Source organism: Ziziphus jujuba, chromosome 6 (assembly GCF_031755915.1).
Source record: "Ziziphus jujuba cultivar Dongzao chromosome 6, ASM3175591v1".
Taxonomy (NCBI): Eukaryota; Viridiplantae; Streptophyta; class Magnoliopsida; order Rosales; family Rhamnaceae; genus Ziziphus; species Ziziphus jujuba.
The window spans coordinates 25875104-25880412 of NC_083384.1; the positions used below are offsets into that span (position 1 = coordinate 25875104).

Genomic DNA, 5309 nt, shown 5'->3' on the forward strand with positions numbered 1-5309 from the left:
GTGTTCATATGTGACTTTGCTCTCTGTATTAGTATGTTTGCTTTTTCTTATTATTTCTATAAATTATGATAGTTTTTTGCATAGTCTAATTTGTGATTGTCATTTGCACAGCCTCAATGTCAACATCCAGTATAAATGAAAGTCCTTGGCAACAAAAGTTTCCTTGTGGTGGTTATATGAAACTGTAGATATCTCATTCCGAAAAAAATCCAAATAGAAAATTTTGGAAATGCTATAATAATAAGGTAAATATAAAAATTATATAGGATATTGTGTTATGAAATTAATGGATCAATTATTTATTCACTATATGAATGTTATGTAAGATAGTAAATTTGTGGAAAGTTTGTATGGGATGATGAAATATATCGTACACATGGAACCATGAACAAAACGGAGACAGAAATGTTGATTAATAAAATGGTTGGTCTAAATAATAATGTAAGGGAGTTTAATTATACTACCAAGGGTTTACTTAAAATCTTGACAGAAAAGCAACAGCATCAAAGGAAAAGCGACTATGACTGGAGATGACTAATTGTCATTGTTATAGCTACAATATCAATTTGTTATTTTTATAAGAATATATAGATTTATTATAAGATTTGTACTTGAAAGTATGTTTGACAATTATTAGAGGAATTTGAAGCAACATTTTCTCTTTTTTTTTTCTTTTTTGCTTATTAGACAAAGTTTGATTATAAAAGATATATAATCTGTCCAGTGACTAGTCACCAACACTTTTCTTTTTTGGTACTTTCTTGTATTATAAATATATTTGTTAATGGTAGAAAATGAGAATAGAGTTCATTTGATTAAGGAAAATAAATAAATAAATTGTCGCAAAGAATGAAAATTGTCACAAGGGCAAGGCCTAACAAGAATGAAAATTGTCACCATGTTTTCGTATTCATATTGCTACACATTTGCAGGAGCGAAATAGAGAGTGAGAGGGCAAAGGTCAGAATATGTTTAAAAAACTACAAAAGGGGACACATTACACATAGTTCCAAAGACCAGCATATGTTTAAATAATCAAAGTGACCAAATTACACATAGTTCTCATACATTACACATAGGTTTCACACAACCAGCTTTCAAATTCAGATTGATATTCACAATCTCCTATCAATCTCCATGATCACACAGCCTTCACGATATGACAATTATGATCTTTTAGCACCATATAAATTTGATCCTACAAAAAAATAACATAACGAGGATTCAATTTACCAGCATAATAAAAAGCTTATATCTAGTCATATAGAAGAAATTACCAGCATGAGAAGTTAAGTCATCATCTTTACTTGTCGAATTGGAATTGATGCCTTGATCATACATTGTGGATCTATATGATAAAAAAATAAAATATATATTACAAAGCTGAAAAATTATATGAATAAAATTATCTTATGTATATATAATTAATACTAATAAACATGATCTTTTTTGCTTAATATATATTTCTAAGAGAGAATCTCATATATTTACCATTCTTGCAACTAAGGACAATTCCTTTTATCATGTTGCTATCCACGAAGTCCATATCATCTATAAAGTCGTGATTTTGAAATTGGCATCTCTTTTGGATTTTTAAATCTTTTCCCACATCCTTTTGATCTTACATGTGATGGATTATTCTTGGAAGCTCTTTTGTACTTCTTTTGTTTCTGGCACTAACATTCCATCACCATTCATTTCTTTAATTTTACCATGTAGCAATTCAATCTCATTCAAAAGGAATTTGGTACCTTCAACTATAAGAGATGCATCATCAATTAAATTAGAACAAGCTCGAGATAAACTTGCATGCCTAGTTACCAATGACATATCGTCCTGGTCATTCATTTCTTGACCATTGTTATCCACATTTCACCAATTTTTGCATTTTTTGTCCATCTTCTAGGAATGTATTCACTTGGCAAAAACATGACTTGTTTAATTTGAAAGTAGGCTAATATATGTCTACATGGAATTCCATTAAAGTTAAATAGCCTACAACTGCATGACACAAAATCTGAAAGTTTATTATATTTAAGCTATCTACTTCTTGATGAGCAACTTCCACCAGCCTTCTACACACTATAAAACATAAACTCATCATCCTCAAATGTGCAACTTAAGAAATACACAGAACTTTCAAATAATTTATCTTGAAAAATTATAAAATTTCTCTTTGTGTATATTTTCACCATTTGTGTCTCCATTGGGCACATAGTTTTCAACTTTGGTTGCTCATTCACATAATTTTCAACTTTGGTTGCTCATTCACATCAATATGATCTGTAACTAACTCATCATGTCTTTGATGATTAATAGCTCTATTAAAACGTACAATAAAGTCCATCAATGAATTTTTGTTTGAGATGTACCTTTTGAAAGATGCATGTGAACTTTGTGCTCTTTGACTGCTCATCATTCCTGCATTGAAGATATGATTAAAATAAACAAGAACCCATTTATTGCGGATTTCATACATTTGGTGCAACCATGTATTATCTTACAAATGACTATTCTTCAACAACTCAGCACAACTAGTCTCAAACTCTTTAACAATCTCAGAGTTAAAAATTATCTTTTTGAACCAATGATAGTTATCCCGATAAACTATTGTATTTATTTTCTCTGAAAATTTATTTAAAATATGCCAGATACAGTATCGATGACAAGTTGATGGAAGAACTTTAGCAATGGCCTTCGTCATTGCAGGATCTTGATTCATAATAATCACTTGAGATGCACCCCTCAGCATTGCATCCAACAATTGATTGAATAACCAAATAAAATATTCGATTTTTTCACCACTCAACAAAGCACATCAAAAAATGACAGTCTGACCATAATGGTTTACTCCGACCAATGGAGCAAATATCATATCATATTTATTCATGCTGTAAGTTGTGTCAAACACTACCACATCACTAAAGAAATGATACAATCTTCTTGCAAAAGGATCTGCCCAGAAGCATCTAACAAGCCTCCTTTCTTCATGGAGTTCATACTTAAAGTAAAAGGCTGGATTTTTTTCTTACTCAGAAGAAAAAAAATTCAATTAACAATTCTGCATCATTATCTTTTTGTTCATCTCTCACCCACTGTTCATAGTTTCTTATATCTTTCTCAACACATCCGATATTTTGAGGACCACCAACTTCTAGTTCTAGCATCCTTATTTGTTGACACATTGGAATATTTGCTTCTGATAACTGTTGGCTCAAAACTCTTTTTACAGATGATACAACTCTATGAGATCTTAATGAATGTATCTTGCTTGGAGTAGCAAGTGCATGGTTACGCTCTTCTACAAATTGACTAAAAATCCAATTTGGTCCTGTTTGACTCTTAACCACTGTCATCTTAGCTTTGCAACCAACTTGAACTAATCCTTGATTCCTTTCACCAGATCTTTGAGCTGGATGTTTTTCTTTCTTCTGATAATGTTCATTTGTCTCTCCTTCCTCAAAACACACAAACTGTTCCCATATTAGCTCGTTTGTTCCTTTTTTTCTCTTACTAGTACTCATTCTTGCAGTAAATCCACATTCTCTTGCATATGCATTGTAAAATTGGAAAGCATCATCAATTGTTTGAAATTCTTATTTAATCTTTGGCTTTTCTTGCTCTACAACTTGTGGAGTGTACAATTAAGTTCCAGTCTCATCTGACATATTGCTACAAGCAAATTTAGCTTATGTCATTCACATAGCTCTATGTCTATTTAGGAAATACAATGGCAGAAAAATCCAAACTCAAAGCAACCAAAATAACTATTATCAAGAACCAAAACATTCACATATATGAACCAAACTGATATGAAATTAAAAATTTAGTACAGTAAATGTCACACCAATTGTCAAATGCATTTCTATAGATGTATACGACTGAATTCACAAGAAACAAGTTTTTATTTCCTACCTTGCACTTAAAAGCCATACACCGTACATTATGACTGGTGAATTTAGTGAAGATTATGAGATTTAATGAATATTAGATTTCAAATAACATGCATGACTGGTGAATTTTACTATGAGTTTGTAGTTTGTATAAATGTATGCATGCTTGTATATGGACATATGTTTATTAATAGAGAGGCATAATTAACTCGTTGCAAATTATTTGGGTAAAGTTACTGAATGAGAAAAAGGATGAACACCAAATTTCAACCATAAATACCAGTGAAGCAATAACAATTGTACAATAATGCTTACGATAGAAATATCAAAAGAGTACAAAACTAATCAATTGTTTGCTTATCTACTAAGCATTCTTTCTTTTGGTATATCATCAGCATTTAATCAGTTTGGTGATACCCAAAAATAATAATAATAATAATTTGAAAAATAAAAGGATGGAAATTTAGCATCAAAGTAGAAAAAAACACAAGAAATTAATCACACCAGTCAGATCCTACGAAAGTAATCCTTTATGCATTCATATCTAAGCATTATTTTCCTCTTTTGGTTCATCTCTAAGCATTCAACACGAAAAAAAAAAATCTAAGCATTCAGATCGAAAAATGCAGAGTGAGAGAGGAAGAGAAGGAACTTTAAAGTGGCTGTGTTACTGGAGGTGCTGGGCGGTAAAGAGGAATACGCAGGCGGCAGAGAAGAACGAGGGTGAGCTTGAGCTGCTGGAGCAGGAGCTGGTTTAGGGATTCTAGAGTTGAAGCTGTGGGCTCTTCTTTGCTTTTTTTTCCTTTTCCTTTTTTTTTTTTCTTGTTGAGAATGGGTGCCACGCACCGTTTCATTAAACCAAGAAAAGAAGTCTCTACAGTTTTGTGTTTTTTTTTTTTTTTTGGTTGATAATGGGTGCAACGCACCGTTTCATTAAACCAAGAAAAGAATTCTTTGCATTTTTTTTTTTTTGGGTGTAAATGGGTGTGCACTGTTTCCTTAATCTCACAAAGGAAGTCTCTGCAGGTACTTCAGGTAAAGTTAACAGCAAATGTCTCCTTCTCACAATTCTCAATCCATAACGTGCGGACTTTCTCACTCTGCAGCAAATCTCTATATATACATATATATCAAAATTAGTTAATGCTTGAATACTATATATTATACTATTACCTTAATTAAAATTACTACTTCTATATATCGATCCTTTATTTTATTTTATTTTGGTCTGGTTCCATCTATTTATACATGTAATATTTTAAAATGTAAATTTATGACAATTTACTTGCAAAATTAAATTGTAGAGATTAATTTAGTCTATTTAATAATTAAGAGAAAAAAAAAGAAATAAAAAATGCCTCACTTACTGATCATGTGGGAGCATTTTTTTTTTTATAGAAAAATAAATAAATGAGG

The 5309-nt window shown here is 31.1% G+C and overlaps 1 long non-coding RNA gene across 1 annotated transcript; it reads right to left on the reverse strand.

Moving 5' to 3' along the window:
* Positions 1-883: 883 nt before the first annotated feature.
* LOC125419170 (uncharacterized) lies at positions 884-4673 on the reverse strand. The gene is made up of 4 exons (XR_007238179.2): positions 4546-4673; positions 2373-2421; positions 1278-1348; positions 884-1198 (listed from the first exon to the last, which is right to left on the reverse strand). It is a non-coding gene; the product is annotated as an uncharacterized LOC125419170 (long non-coding RNA).
* Between the last annotated feature and the right edge of the window lie 636 nt (positions 4674-5309).